This window comes from Chrysochloris asiatica, unplaced genomic scaffold, assembly GCF_000296735.1.
Source record: "Chrysochloris asiatica unplaced genomic scaffold, ChrAsi1.0 scaffold00001, whole genome shotgun sequence".
In the NCBI taxonomy this organism is placed as follows: Eukaryota; Metazoa; Chordata; class Mammalia; order Afrosoricida; family Chrysochloridae; genus Chrysochloris; species Chrysochloris asiatica.
In genome coordinates, this window is record NW_006408519.1 from 20,954,377 (window position 1) to 20,971,937 (window position 17,561).

Consider the following 17,561-nt stretch of genomic DNA (forward strand, 5'->3'; position numbering starts at 1 on the left):
GTACAACCATAGGTGGACTCCTGATCCCCATCCAGAATCATCTGAGGTGGGAAATTTCCACCTGAAAGGACAAGAGACCAGCCTGGAGCAGCTAAAAGAACAGAAAATATTTCATGAACGAAAGACCAGCAGGAAAAATCAAAAAGAGTAACAGCAGTCCAATTGACTACAATAAGAACAAGCAAGCTGTTTGCCAGGGAACCATCAAGGCAAGTGGTCAGGTCCCCTCAGGGCAACGCCCCTACCAAGATTAAGACTCAAGGGAAATACACATGCAGGCATGTGGTCTGGCTGGTGACCACGTTGGTCTACTGATAAGGGGAAGTGGGAGAAAAACAGCAATGACATTGTGAGCTAAGTCCAATCACATTCAATAGACTCCTGTGAACCTGGGTTGAGACCTGGTTGGCCAGCAGTATGAGAAGACCTGGGGACTCATGGGCCCAGAGACAGTGACATGACCACAGAGGACTAGAGCAGAGAGAGAAGTGTCCAGCTTATATGAAGTGAGGGGAGGTGCACAAGAATACCCATACTTGCAGATAGTACCCACTTGACCTGGCTACAATGGCTGGATGATCAGAACTCAACTAGAGGAAGAAAGAAGAAGAAAAAAGTAATCTGCTACAATTTGATGAACTTGACCTATACTTATGGATATAGTAGTTCAAAAGAAGGAACAAATCTTTACCATGAGGATCATTCCCACCCCCGCGGTACACAGGGTTGACAGAGATGGGCAACTTAGACATTGTCTACCCAAAATGAGGGCAGGGGGACGTCTACAAAGGCAAGAAGTGACTCGCTTACAGTTTTCAAGAGGGAACCTAGTTCCAGGGGGCACAGGGGAAGGTAGAATCTCCATTGAGTGGTTTCCAATCTGCCCGGACAGGACTGATGAAAGAAGATGGGGATAAGACTCTTGTGGTACAATAGTGAATAACTGGTATCAGGACTGATTACGATTGTTGCAAATGTAAAGGCAGATGTTTATAACAAAAGGAAGGAAGTGGTTGATTTTGCTGTCCAGGAGTGGAGGTCACTGGGACCATCAAGGGAAAGGAGAAAAGTGCAGGACCCTACCCAGAGAAGCAGTGACACCAGAGATGGAGGCAGAGACGATGATGTGGAAAGATGGAGTGGCTGGGGACTCTGGACTCAGGGAGGGAGAAGGGCTATGTACTGGTAGCCCGGGGGGCAGACTTGCAGGGTGTACCCTTTGGTTGTTTGATGATGGATGGAGGGGATTATAATCATTGCAATGAAATGAAACACAATAAGTTCAATGTAAAGCTAATGTTCCCCCATGTAAACTATCACATAATTCACAATAAAAGCTTTAAAAAAATAAAGTGCATTTTGAGATGTTAAAGCATCCTCCCTATAGTCCTGATCTTTCTCTATTGGACTTTCACCTGTTTGATCCCCTAAAAGCAGCTCATTGAGAACAAAGATTCATTTCTGATGAAGAAGTGAAGATAGCAGTGCATTCGTGGTTTGCAGCTCAGTCTAAAACATTTTAAAATAAGAGAATATGAAAGCTTATTGACAGATAGACAAAGTGTATTGAAAAGCAAGGAGATTAAGTAAAAAAAAATGGTATATTTGTCTTTTCTAAAAGTTGATTTAAATAAATTCTGCAGCCAGAGTGAGGATAATTTTTGACTCACCCTTTCACATTTGAAGGGCAAAGAAGTAAAATTAAACCAATAGGAGATAAAATTACTGAGCTTGAAGATACATCTCTCAATATCCATCTGCTAAAACAATCAGAAAAAGAAAAAAAGAAAGCCTAAGATTTATGTGGGACACTATCAAAAATAAGGAGCTCTGGCAGCGTAGTGGTTACTAATTGGACTGCAAACCTCAAGGTCAGCAGTTCGAAACTACCAACTGCTCCACGGGAGAAAGATGAGGCTTTCTGCTCCCGTAAAGATTTACAGCCTCCGAAACCCTGTGCAGGGTCGCTATGGGTTGAAACCAACTCGACGGCACTTAACAACAACAACAAATCAAAAAAGAATACCATGTGTAATTGGAATTCTGAACAGAAAGACACATATACACACAAAAAGCAAAACTGTTCAAAAGTTCTAGAAGAAAACTTCTCTAACATCAAGAAAGATGAGAAGAAAGCCATTCAAGAACTTAAACAAATACTAAACAAGATAAATCCCAAAAGAAAATCACCAAGACATATTTATAGTCAAACTTTCCAAAACAAAAGACAAGGAAAGAATCCTGAGAGCAGCTCGGGAAAAATGATATGTCACCTATAAAGGAGAACTAAAGGAGCTCTAGTAGCGTAGGGGTTACGAATCGGCCTGAGAACCTCAAGGACAACAGTTTGAAACTACCAGCTGTTCTGTGGGAGAAAGATGAGGCTTTCAGCTCCTGTAAAGATTTACAGCCTCGGAAACCCTGTACAGGGTTGCTATGAGTCGGAACCGACGCCACGGCACATAACAACAACAACAACAACAATAAGACTAAATACTAGTTTCTCAGCAGAAATCGTGTAGGCAAGAAGACAAATGGAATGACAAAACTCTGAAAGAAAAAAAAATTGCTAATCAAATATCATATACCTAGCAAAATCGCCCATTAAATATGATGGCAAAATTATGATATTCCCAGATCAAGCAAAATGAAAAGACTTTGCAAAAACCAGACCTTACAAAAAACACTAAAGGAAGTTCTTTGGACAGAGACACAGCAACAGACAACAGCCTGAGTCTAAAGTACATGATGACATTGCTGAAACTCAACCAGATATGTTGTTGTTGTTAAGTGCTGTCGAGTCCATTCCAATGCATAGCAATCCTGTATAGGGTTTCTGAGGAGCATCTGGTGGGTTTGGACTGTCTATTTTGTGGTTCAAACCAACCTTGAGGTTCAGTGTCTTATGTCACAACACCACACCAAGATAGACATATTCAAAGTAAAACAGACCTACAAGACTGAATTACAGTGCAGGCAAAGAATATTAAATACACCATGCACAGCCAGAAGAATGAACAAATCTGTCTTGGAAGAAGTATTTTTGGATTACTCCTTGGAAGCAAGGAAACAGAGACTTCATCGCTCATTCTTTGTACATATTGTCAGGAAGGACCAGTCTCTAGAGAAAGATGTCATGATTGGTAAAGTGAAGGATCAGTGAAATGAAGAAGACCCTCAAAGAGATGGTGGCAACAAGGATGAGCTCAAACAGTACAACATGTGTGAGAATGGTGTGGGATCAGAACGCATTTCTTTCTGTTTTATATAAGGTCTGTATGAGTCAGAATCAACTCAACAGCACCTAACAATGATGCCCAGCTAGAGTTCCTGACAGGTTTGACTGGTTAATATACTTGGCCACCAAACAAAAGGTTGGAGGTTTGAGTCCATCCTGAGGTATTTCTGGGAGCAAGACCCTAGTGATCTACTTCTGAAAAACAAACCACTGAAAACCATACAGAGCAATCACAATTCTCCTCTGACACGCATGCAGTTAACATTAGTCAAAATTACCTCAAGGACAGCTGCTTAATGCCCAGCCATGAATGCAAATCATAAAAGTGAGGATAATTAGATTAAATCCCCAGAAAATGTATTCATCTTCCATATCACCCCACAGTCTCCATGAAGCTTTCCCTGGTCTTTGCTACTTGTCTTTCCTCTTCAGACTTCCATCTCACATCTTCACTTGGCTTATGACATTTTTCACTGTTGCTGTTGTTAGATGCTGTCAAGCAAGTTCCCACTCATAGCATAGCAACTCTACGCACAACAGAATGAAACAACTCCCTGGTCCTGCACAAACCTCATAACCATGACTACACTGAACCGGTTCCACCATTGCCACCACCACATCAAACCATCTCACCAAAGGTCTTCTTCCTTTTCACTGACCCTCCGCTTTACCAAGCATGATGTCCTTCTTGAGGGACAATATGTCCAAAGTATGAGACACAAAGTCTTGCCATCCTCCCTTCTAAGGAGCATTCTAGATATACTTCTTCCAAGACCAATTTTTTTGTTCTTCTGGCAGTCCATGACACTTTCAATATTCTTTGCCAACACTATAACTCAAATGCATTGATTCTTCCATACATCTATTCTTTATCCAATAGATATCAGTTGTTTTCGTATGTGTCTTTTTACTTCCAAAACAATGATAAATAACTAAGAATAAAATCAAGGTCATATTCAGTTTTATTCGACTTTAAAACTCTTTGTAGGAGTGGAAAAAATGTCTATTGAGTATTGTCTTTTAAAAATAGAAATGCAACTACATCAAAGTCCTCAGCCAGTGCAGTTCACTAACATCAGCAACTGTGATTCTACGATTCTAAGAGGTGAGTCAGGACTGAGCACTATTCCAATGACAGCTTACACACTTCCAGAACAGGTGAAACCACTGTGTTATTAACTCACATCTTCCTTCCTAGATCCAGTGTCTCCACAAACTAGATTCTACTTGCCCTGAATAAATTACACTCAGGCAGATCTTGATCAAAAAGATAGATCACTAGAATAAGAAGCTAGAGTGCTAAAAAATACACATTCATTTATTGACTCATTCATTCATTCCATTGAGCGCTCATTTCCTTATTTTCAGAATAATCAAGGACACATAATCAAATTAATCTTCATCAGTTTATAACATTCTCCTTGTTTCATGTATGGCTTTATTTCATTATATTTTATTGTTAGTTTAGTCCAACACTAAACTATAGAATTAGAGCATTGATCACAAATTTTTTTTTTCCTCTCCTTCTACGGTGTCCCTTCTCTTACAATCTAAGGAAGCCACTACCTGGAATTTATCCTCCCCTTGGCTTTTTGTTGTTGCATTGTACATAGTTTTATCTCATTAATATTTATTCAAAAAATACTTCTATCAAGTGTTTCCAAATGTTTGATTTTATGAAGCTACTTATTTGTTTTGGTCAAGGCACATATGACATAGGGCATGGATCAGTGCTATCTGAGCAGAAGTTTTAGTCCTCAAAAGAGAAATCCACTCTGCACATTGGCTGATCGCTTTATCCCTTACCATGGTCTAGTCCTGTGCCCAGGAACATGGTAGAAGTTAGCATTCTCTCACAGAGAACATGCTCCCCTCTTCTGTAACTGACTGATCCTTTCAGGTACTTAATGAAATGTTAGTGAGATTAAGTGAACGCTTACTTGTCATTCAAATGCATATTGTACTCACTCAGTCAATATGACTTCTTGTCCAATGTATTTTCATATTCTTGTATACTGATAAACAAGAAGAAGACAAGAAGTATTGTTACTACAGTTCTAGTTCACATATGCTCAGGTTTATTCTAAACAAAATTTTTGTTCAAACCTATTTCTGCACTCAGATGATGGCCACAAATAAATTCTCACAGTAATATATTAGCCTTAGTCTCATTAAGGTACCTTCAAAGAAATGACCAATCAAAACAGTGGCTTCCTAGCAGATCTGCTGGCTCAGTTAAATTCAAGGTAGAGAAGTCAATTTAGAAGGCTATAGTGATGCTCTTGGGGATCCCAAAGGGATAAATTTTAAAAGATTTTCTCCAAGGACACAGGATAATCATGAAGGTTTTTATTAGTAAGAAGTTTTAAGAAAATTGAAAACTGCTTTGGTTAGAAAAAGGCCAGGAAAGTTGTCCTGAGGGATTGGTTTTTATCATAACAATGCAACTGCTCATTCTTTGATGGTAGAAAAGACTGTCTTAGTCCTGGTATGACATGGAGTAAAAGCACTGGACTGCTAACCACAAGGTCAGTAGTTCAAACCCACCAGTCACTCCTTGGAAACCTTATTCAGGGTTGCTCTGAGACAGAATTGACTTGATGGCCCTTAATTAAAACAACTACAAAGTCTCATAAATAACATAAAGCACCAGGCCTTTCTTATTCAGCTATTTTTCTCATGGCATTTGCAAGAGGAATGCTGTGGGGCAAAACAATATTTGAAAATCCATCTTATTTTATTAGTAAATCCAACTCCTGACTCTATTTTACATCACACATTATAAAAAGGCCACTTTAAGTCATGCTGACAAAACTTATTTTTAAATGGCTTGGTAGACACTCCCTTTGAAAGGGGACACTTCTTTATGTGCTTAATTTTCTCAGTCCTCATTGCCACCTCTGGTCTTTGAAAGTCATTCCTCAAAGTGATGTTAACCAACAATCTTGAAAGACAACAATTCAAAGCTAACCAATCCCCCAGAAGCAAAGGAAATTGTAATTTATTTTATTTATCCAGCCCTATGGGGGCTAATGGATTACTTTTATTCATCTTGTCACAGAAGGCTTTTGAAGGTGCCCCCATGCACAGACAACAAAACCATTTTCTCAGTTTTGCCTCAGTCCTGATCAATCTCCCCAACACGGTCATTTATTGGTTCATAGAGTCTTCCACCAAGAACATTATCCCTTAATTATCCCTCATAATTCAGAACTAATCACAGACATTGTACAAAGGAATGAAATGTAAAGATTCATTGGAAAACATGGGGTATTATGAACCGTTATATTTCAGTACCTTGAACATCATCAGCATTCTGATTGATTTCATTTGGGTTTCCATTTTTAATATTAGCCTTGCATGTACTGGAGGCATAAAAATCTGCTGTTAAATCTGCACTTTCTGAGGAGTGGTTTCTCACAACTGACTCACAGCTACTCAACCAACCAACCTAGGGCACTGCTCCATTCCCCTGACATCTGACTCCTGTCCTGGCCTCCTTAGGTAGTGCCAAGTGTCACAAGACACCTGCAGTCCCCAGGCGCCTGTGAAACTGGCCTAGCTTCCCTGGGGTTCTCCAGGCTGATGTGGGCCCAAGAAAAAGGGGGAGGCGGGCGTGCCAAGCAGCCGGTTTTTATTCTGGCATTTGCCAGAAGGGAAATTACTAAAATGTTTTAGGGTCCCCTCAGGAGAATAAAAATGTCACAGTGCCTTTAGCTTTTATACCTCAGCTAAAATCAATGTTTTCTAAACGAGAGAAGCTTTTAATAATCTTATAACTAGTCTGGCTTCAGATCCAGCTTATATTAATTAAGCACATGCTTTGGGCCAGGTTTTAAATAACTTCATTCCTATAACAATCAGTTATTAATCATCTTCATTTGACAGTGGTGGGATCTGGGTCTGGAATGTTAAATGACCTACTGAGGTCACACAGACAATAAGGAATAGAAGCAAAAGTTGAACCTGGTCCTCCCTCTGGTGCCTTGGTCATGGAATCATACTGCATCTTGCCATACTCTCGATCATATGCGAGGGTCTTCAAAACATTTGTGAGAAAATTCCATTAACTATCCATTCCATTTTCCCATGAACATTGTGCAGCCCCCTTGTCCCTCTGTAGGAGGAAGAAGTCACGTGAAAATTACACTGCTGTGGCTGAGTCCTATGTGGAGTTGTCAAGGTTCCGTCACTCTTTCTTTTCACAAATTATTTGTTGAGAAACAGCTCTGTGTGAGGCATTGCTGTAGGTGCTGAAGAAACGTCGCTGCTGTTACTTACCAGGAAGTCAATTCCAACTGAGAACAACATCACCTAAAACAGAACGTAGCATCGCCTGGTCTTAAGCCATCGTCATCATCATGGGTGCACTTGAGGTCATTATTTCAGCCACTGCATATTTTTAATGCCTTCCAATCTAAGGGAGATCACCTTCCCACTATATCAGATCATGATAATAGTCTGTTTTTACAGGCTAATTTTTGGAAGTAGATTACCAGGCCATTCTTCCTAGTCTGTCTTAATCTGGAAACTCCACTAAAACCAACCCAGCACAGAGAATGCCTCTTGTGTTTGAAATGCCAGTGGCAAAGCTTCCAACATCATAACAACATGCTTTTCGTCACAGTGCAAAAAACGAACAGACCAGTGGTGGGCAAAGAGAGAACTTGTTGCTGTGGGTCAGTTTCAACTCACAGTGACCTCTAGTGTAGACTAGACCTGTTGCACAGTTGTTTCCAAGGATGCAATCTTTAGGGAAACAGACTGCCACATCTTTTTTTCTGTGGAATGACTGATAGATTCAAACTGACAACTTTTCAGTTAGCAACCGATCGCTTACGCACTGCACCACCAGGGCTCCTTAGACAAAAATATACCAGGGATCAAAACCGACAAAACTCTTGACCCTTAGAGAGTTATATCTACTACAGTCACAGTCAAGAAGCAAAAAGTAAAATATAGAGTCTATTAGGAACATGTGCACTAAGTTGTGGTTCGTGGTATTTTAGGTGTCACTGAGTTCCAATTCATAGAGAACCCTGTCTACAACCACAAAACGCTGCCTGATCTTGTGTCCTTCTCACAATTGTCATATGTTCGAACCCACTGCTGCTGCTACTGTGTCAACTCTTCTCTTTCAATGTCGTCTTCTTTTTTGTTGACTTCCACTTTTCCAAGCATGAAGTCCTTCTCCAAGGCCTCTTCTTTCCTGATAATATGTCCAAAGTACAGGAGATGAAATCTCATCAGCCTCACTTCTAAGGAGCATTTTGGCTGTACTTCATCCAATAAAGATTTGTTTGTTCTTATGGCAGTTGGTGGTATTTACAGAATTCTTCACCAACACCATGATTCAAAGGCATTGATTATTCTATGGTCTTCCTTATTATCCACTGTCCAACTCTCACATGCATATGAAGGTGATTGAAAATACCATGGCTTGGGTCAGGCACACCTTACTTAGTCCTCAAACTGACATCTTTGCTCTTGAACACTTTAAAGACGTCTTGTGCAGCAGATTTGCCTAATGCAATATGTCATTTGATTTCTAAGTATAAAAAATTAATGAAGGGGAAGATATGAAATGTCACAAATTGAGCAAGGTTGAAATTTTCTATAGCATAGCCAAGGAAGAACTCTCTGAGAAGGTGACTTTTTCTGTCTGCTGACATTTAAGTTACATTCAGTTATCAAACTGGCATTTGCACTTCTGGATTTTTGTAAGGAATCCCATCATTTCATTTCAAGAAAACACACTGATGATGCCAATCAACAGTCCATTCCCAGCAAAGCAAATCACTTGGCTTAGCTGATCACTTGGATACATTTAGAAGCCCAAAGTTGTGGTTATAGTTTAAACAGTTCTTGACCTTTGCAGAGGCAGCAATGTGGTCCAGCATGTAGGCTCGGGAATCACCCATCCAGGAATCGCATCCCAATGCCCCCAATTACTAGCTTACAAATATTGGCATGTTTCCCAACTTTTCTGGGTATTAGAAAAATCTCTAAAATGGGAACATTATTAGTGTTTACTGCATAGGGTTGCTATGAAGATTAAGTGTGAGAACTCTTGCCAAATCTCAACTGAAAAGGGGTGTTGGTTTATAACAATGGTATGTCTATAAATATGAATTCATATAGGAGGCATTACTTTTGATGGCAGATTCAGCTCAAAATAAATAAGAAAGTAAAGATAACCCTATGATCGAACTTCTTTAACATTGTTGTGAACACAGATCTGGTGTGGAAAAAAAAAAAAAAAGTCAATGCTGAGGAAATGTTTTCAATTTGAGGTGTGAATGTAAACTAAAAGGCAGAGTTCTTTAGAAAAGGGCTTTAAAGGTAATGCCATAGCCACATTGAAAAACAGCAGTACAACTGACCTCAGTTCAGAATTTTGAAGAATAGCACCCATTTGGACACAGAGATCATTGTTGAGATGAGTATTTTCTTTAGAGTTGTTGCTATTAAGTGCCAGGATTGAATCTGAACTGCTGACATTGTGGTTCAAACCAACCTTGCACTTCTGTGACTACCCTACAGCATCATACACACACAAAAAGGAAATGTGTCAGTGACAATGTCTACATCTTGTAGTCATCTATATGTATATCCCTGTCATCAGGGCAATGGGCCTGGGTAACATGCATGGGGAGACCTAGGAGGAAGGGATGGCCCAGAAATCACAAGAGGCATCGAATGAAGTAGCAGTACTGAATGTATTTAGCTTGTTGTTGTTGTTGGTACGTGCCATGGAGTAGGGTCCAACTCATAGCAACCCTGCACAGGGTTTCTGAGGCTGTAAATCTTTACTGGAGCAGAAAGCCTCATCTTTCTCCCACGGAACAGCTGGTAGTTTTGAACTGCTAACCGTGAGATTAGAAGCCCGATTAGTAACCAACCACTATGCTACCAGAGCTCCTTGTACTTAGCTTAGTAAGCCCCAAACTTTGTTGTGTTTTTGTTAGCTGCAGTTGAGGCAGCCTATGCACAATGAACGAAATGTAGCCTGATCCTGAACCCACTCCCCTGATCATTGTAGTTCTGACCTTGATGAGCAATATGTTTTTATTTGGCTGGTTTTCAAAAGTAGATTGCCAGGCTTTTCTTCCTAGTCTCTCTTAGTCTCAAAGGACTGCTGGAACTTGTCCTGCATCATAACAACATTGGACTTTTCAGATACTGATTACAAAGGTTTTAGCATAGTGTATACCACATAGAAAATGGTCAGTAAATACTAGCTGAATTGACGGATACAGCAATAAGCAGAGATAGCTAGATAATCAATAGATAAAAAGATTTTGTTTTTAAGTGCTGGCTATGAGTTGGTTCCCACCCATAGCCACCCTTATAGGATTTCTGAGGAGCAGCTGGTTAGTTTGAACTGCCAATGCACAGTGGTTCAAACTGAACTTGTGGATGAGTGCTTATCCTACAGTGCCAAAAAGATATTGGTAAATACTAAATAGATATAAACCAAACCCACTGCCACCAAATTGATTTCAACTCATAGCAACCTGGTAAAACAGAGTAGAGCTGTCCCATAGGGTTTCCAAGGTAGTAAGTCTTTATAAAGCAGACTGCTATATCTATTTTCTACAGAGCAGCTGGTGGATTCTAACTGCTGAACTTTTTGATAGCAGCCATGTGCTTAGCAACGGAGCACCAGTATATACGTATATATGTATGGAGACCTGGTATGGCACTGGAGGATAAGCACTGGACCTTGAGGTCAGTTTGGACTATAAGGTCGGAGGCTCAATCTCCCCAGCCGCTCCTCAAAAACCCTATACAGGGTTGCTATGAGTTGGAAAAGACTCAACAGCGCTTAACAACAACAGTATACATTTATATGCATACATCTGTGTATGTATGATTATTAGTGATAGAAATGATGATGGAGATCACATGATAGATTTTTGCAAGACCAAAGACTTACTCCCACTATTCTTCTGTCAGTTTGCCATCCTATGATAGCTTGTGTGTTACTGTGATTCTGGAAGTTATGCCACCAGTATTATAAATGCCAGCAGGGTCATTCAGGGTGGACAGGTTTCAACTGAGCTTCCAGACAGATTGACTAGGAAGAAGGAAAGACAGAATACTTCCTACTATTTAGTCACTGAAAATCTTATGAATAGCAGTCAAATACCAGCAGAATACTGAATATTGAAACATGATGAACAGCACCAAAATATTGCCAGATATAGTGCCAGAAGATGAGCCTCTCAGGTTGGAAACCACTCAAAATGCGACTAGGGAAAAGCAGCCTCCTCAAAGTAGAGCTGACTATGGTGAAGTAAATGGAGTAAAGCTTTCAGGACCTTCATCTGCTGATGGGGTACAAATAAAATGAGGAGACACAGCTATAAACATCCATTAATAATCAGAACATGGAATGTATGAAGTATGAATCTAAGAAAATTGGAAGTTGTGAAAAATGAATGGAACGCTTCCAGCGGAGACTTTGCATTTTATAAGACCTTAGGTAGAATCCTGATCCCCAAGCAGAATCTTCTGAGGTGGGAAATTTCTACTTGAAAAGACAAGCAGACCAGCCTGGAGCAGCTAGAGGAACAGAAGAAACTTCTTGAAAGAAAGACCAGCAGGAATAATAAAAAACAATAATGGCAGTCTTGCAGATGGAGTCTATGAAACGTGGTTGGACTTAGCCCACAGCTAAGTAGTCTGATTGACTACTACAAGAACTACTATAAAAACAAGCAACTTCACTGGAGAGCCATCAAGGCAAGCAATCATATCCATATCATGAGCCAAAACAAGGCCAGGGGCAAACTGTGGAATAGACCATCAACTGCTCTAATGCCAGCTCAGGATGAAGTTGAAGAAAATTAAAACAAGTCCACAAGAGTCAAAATATGCTCTTGAACATATCCCACTGGAATTTCAAAATCATCTCATGGACACATTTGATGAATTAAACACTAATGACCGAAGACCAGAGTTGAGGGATGACATCAAGAACTTCATACAAGGGGTCCTACCACATTCAATAGACTCCTGTTAACCTGGATTGAGAACTGGTTAACCAGCAGTATGACGAGACCTGGGAACTCCTGGGACCAGGGGCAGGGACATGGCCCCAGAGAACTAGAACGAAGTGTGAATCATACAGTAAGAAAGCAAAAGCTCATTAAGAAAATAAGAAAAAAAGAAAAGACCAAAATGGATGTCAGAAAACACAGAAATTTGCTCTCCAGCATAGAGATGCTAAAGAAAATGAAAGAAACCAGGAGGTGAAAGAGCTAAATAGAAAATTATTAAGGGCAGATTGGAAAGACAAAGTCAAATGTTATAAAGAAATGGGCAAAAACTGGAGCTAGAAAACCAAAGGGTAAGAAGATGCTCAGCATTTCTCTAGCTGAAAAAAATTCAAGCCTCTACTTGCAATATTGAAGGATTCTATGGGCAAAATATTGAATGATGCAGAAAGCATCTAAAGAAGATGGAAGATATACACAGTCACTGTACCAAAAAGAAATGCTTCAACCATTTCAAGAGGTACCATATGATCAAAAGTCAATGATACTGAAGGAAGACATTCAAAGTACACTGAAGGCATTGACAAAGAGTAAGCCGCCAGGAATTGATGAAATACAAATTGAAATCTTTCAACAAACTGATTTATCACTGAAAGCACTTACACATCTATGCCAATAAATTTGGAAGCTACCTAGTCAACTGATTGAAAGAAATCCATTATTTGTGCCCATTCCAAAGAGAGGTGCCCCAACAGAATACAGAAGTCATCAAACAATACCATGAATATCGAAAGTAAAATTTTGCTAAAGATACTTTTTAAATGGCTGCAATAGTACATTGACAGGGAATGTACCAGAGGTTCAAGCAGAATTCAGATGAGTATGTGGAACGAGGGATATCATTGCTAACACTAGATGGATCTTGACTGAAAGCAGATAATACCAAAAAGAAGCTTACCTGTGTTTTCTTGACTATGCATAGACTTTTGATTGTGTGGATCATGACAAGCTATGGCCAACACTACAGAGAATGAGTATTCTGGAACACTTAATTGTGCTCATCAGTAACCTGTATATAGACCAAGATGCAGTAGTTCAAACAGAGCAAGAGAACACAGAACAGTTTAAAATTAGGAAACGTGTGCCAGAGGTGTATTCTTTAGCTATACTTATTTAATCTGTATGCTGAGCAAATAATTTGAGAAGCTGGATTATATGAAGAAGAATGTGGTATCAGGATTAGAGGAAAACTCATTAACAACCTGTGATATGCAGATGCTACAACTTTGCTTGCTGAAAGTAAAGAAGACTTAAAATACTTGCTGATGACGATCAAGGACTTTGGTATGGGTTGCACCTCACTATAAAGAAAACAAAAATCCTCACTACTGGACCAATTAATAACATCAAAATAACTGGAAAAAAGACTGAAGCTGTCAAAGACTTAATTTTGCTTGGGTCCACCACCAACACTGATGGAAGCAGTAGTCAAGAAATAAAAATTAAAAAAAAAAAAAAAAAATTTCATTATTAGGCAAATCTGCTAAACAAAATCTCTTTAAAGTGTTCAAAAGTGAAGATTTCGATTTGAGGACTAAGGTACACCTGACCCAAGCCATTGTATTTTCAATAACCTCATGTGCATATGAAAGTTAGACAATGAATACAGAAGACTGTAGAAAAATTGATGTATTTGAGTTATGGTGTTGGAGGAGAATGTTAAAAGTACCATGGACTGACAAAGAACAAACCAATCTGTGTTGGAACAAGTACAGCCAGAATGCTCCTTGGAAGCCAGGATGGCTAGACTTCTTCTCTTATATTTTGGACATGTTATCAGAAGGGACCAGTCCCTGGAGAAGGATATCATGTTTGGTAAAATGGAAGGTAGGAGAAAAACAGGAAGACCTCCAATGAGATGGATTCCCACAGTGGCAACAGCAATGGGCTCAAGTGTAATGACGATTTTGAGGTTGGCACAGGACCAGGCACTATTTTGTAAAGGAATGGATGCACTGGAATTATGGTGTTTGAGAAAAACCGTGGACTGCCAGAAGAACAAACAAATCTATGTTGGAAAAAAATACAGCCAGAATGCTCCTTAGAAACCAGCATGGCAAGACTTCATGTCTTACATGTCAAATGTGTTATCAAGAGGGTCCAGTCCCAGGAGAATGACATCATGCTTGGTAAAGCAGAGAGTCAGAGCAAAAGAGGAAGACCCCAAAGAGATTAGTTGACACAGTGGCAGTCACAATGAGCTCAAGTGTAACAACAATTGGGAGGATGGCTCAGGACAGATCAATATTTTGTTTTGTTTTGCATAGATTCCCTATAATTGGGAACTGACTTGAAAACCATTGATCAACTCCATCCAACTTCATCATGTGTCAACTGCATAAATATGCCCAAAATGATGAAGATATTTTCCTGCTATGTATTGAATACTTAATAAGAATTGTTACTTCTGATTGAGTAGGAGTTACACATCAGATACCATGTTGAGGTACCACTTTAAGTGTTGCCCTGAACTTTTCAACAGCCCCACGAATCAGGTATTTTCTTATTACCATTCCACCAATTCAAAGAAAGAAAAAAGTAAAATAGACATTCATATGAAATAAATTGGCCAACATCCTAGAGCTAATAGCAGGAGTCTGAATTTAAACCAGGCTTATATGATTTCAAAGCCTCGTTGCTATTACATTCTGATCTATAACCCAGGCATCCTGAGTCCCCATTCCATTAACTTCAGCCCAGCCCTCATCTTGCTCCACATACCCTAATTGATGTGCTTTCTTTCATTTGAGAATATTAAAGTCCATCTCTGATTCATAAAAAATGCAAGTCACATTTTTAATAGGTCTGATGTCCCTGCCAGGGAATTTAAGCTATGTCTACACAATCAGTACAGTTGGAGTCAACTCAATCAGCCTATGCTAACCATGATTTAAATGTTTGTTTATGGAGAAAATAAAGCAACTATAATATTGCCTAAAGTTTTCATTACTCCCCTGGCCATTTTGATCTAATTTCAAGAACGCATTACTCTGTAAAGAACCAATACCACATTCCCCTTACTTGCAGAAAGCACTTCTGTGATCAAGTTCCCAGTGAGTGGCCCTGGCAGTGTTACAGTTGGAGTCATCTAATTGATTTTTACTTTGTACGTCCCTTCTCTATGATCCCCAATAAAACAGGCATTTGCTACCATACTTAAAACTATTTGTTGGATCATAGAAGCCAACAAAGCAACACAGGCATTTATCACCTAAAGCAAAACTACCACTGTAATATTAGGTTCTCCTAACTGAATGGATCCACCACTTGTCTGTCAGTTTGTTGTACTGTGGTGGCTTGTGTGTTGCTGAGACTCTGGAAGCTACACCACAGGTATTTTAAGTATTAATCGGGTCACCCACAAGAAGAGACAGACTAGGAAGAATGAAAGGTGGACTACTTGTGAATATTTAGTCATTGAAAACCTCATAAATAGCAGTGAAACACTGTCAGATATAGGGCCAGAAGAAGAGTCCCTCAGGTTGGAAGGTATTCAATTTGTGACTGGAGAAGAGCTGCCTTCTCAAAGAAGAGTTGACTGTGATGACACAAATGGAGTGAAGTCCTTGGAACCTTCATTTGCTGATGAGGCACAAGTCAAGATGAAGAGAAACAGCTGAAAACACCCATTAATAATCAGAACAAGGAAAGTACAAAGTAGGAATCTAAGAAAACTGAAAATTGTCAAAAATCAAATGGAACATATAAACATTGATATCCTAGGCATTAGAGAGCTGAAATGGACTGATGTTGGCCATTTTGAATCTGACAATCACATGGTTTATTATGCTAAGAATGACAAATTGAAGAAGTATACCACTGCATTCATCCTCAGAAAGAACATTTCAAAATATGTCATGAAGTACAATGCTGTCTGTGATGCTGAGCAAATAATTTGAGAAGCTGGATTATATGAAGGAAAATGTGGCATCAGGATTAGTGGAATACTCATTAACAAAATGTGATATGTTGATGACACATCTTTGCTTGCTGAAAGTGAAGATGACTTAAAATACTTAGTGATGAAGATCAAAATCACAGCCTATTGTATGCGTTGCATCTCAATGTAAAGAAAACAAAAATCCTCACCACTGGACCAATAAGACACATCCAAATCAACGGAGAAAACACTGAAGTTGTCAAAGACTTCATTTTGCTCAGATCAACCATCAGCACTCATGGAAGCAGCAGTCAAGAAATCAACGATGTATTGCATTTGGCAAATGTGTTGCACAAGACCTTTTAAAAATGTTGAAGAGCAAAGATGTCAGTTTGAGGATGAAGGTGCACCTGACCCAAGGTATTTTCAATAACCTCATATGCATGTGAAAATTGGACAATGAATAAGGAAGACTGTAGAAGAGTTGATGCATTTGAGTTATGGTGTTGGAGGAGAATATTAAAAGTATCATGGACTGCCAAAAGAACAAACCAATCTGTGTGGTAACAAGTACAGCCAGGGTGCTCCTTGGAAGCCAGGATAACCAAACTACATCTCTCATACTTCATCAGGAAGGACGAGTCACTGGCGAAGAATATCATGTTTGGTAAAATGGAAGGTCGGAGAAAAAGAGGAAGAGCCCCAATGAGATGGATTGGCACAGTGGAGCCAGCAATGGCTCAGATGTAGCAACAATTCTGAGGTTGGCCCAGGACCAGGCATTGTTTGTTTCTGTTATGCATAGGGTTACTGTTAGTTGGTACTGACTTGATGGCACCTAACAACAACAACAATAACTAAATGGATAGCACTGTTGTCAGAAGGACTATGTATTTTCTTGGTTCTTTATGTCTTATAACTTTCATGAGTAGCTATGTCTAGACAACAGCTAAACATGCCATTGATTCATTTATTAAATATGTTTAAGCATCTACTGTATGCCAGATCTTGATGTAGAACCCGACTTTTAAAAAATTAAATAAAAACATTCTATTACTTGAGTGTATAAGAATCCAGGTACTATGCTAAGCACTTTTTATGCATTACCTGATTTAAGACTCAAAGCATTGAACCTAATACTATTGTTAGCCCTGTTCCACAGATGAGGAAACTGAGACTTATTAAATTAAGTCGCTTACCCCAGCTCACCTAGTCAGTAAATGTTGGGAAATGCTGAATTAGAATGGATTTGTTCAATGCTTATTTAATAATCCCAATGGTGTTAGTCTCTAGAATGATCTGACCATTTTGAGTGAAATGACCTAGAAGTCCACACATTTTTTGAGATATGCATAGAGATCCTGACCCTTTAAGAGGTTTA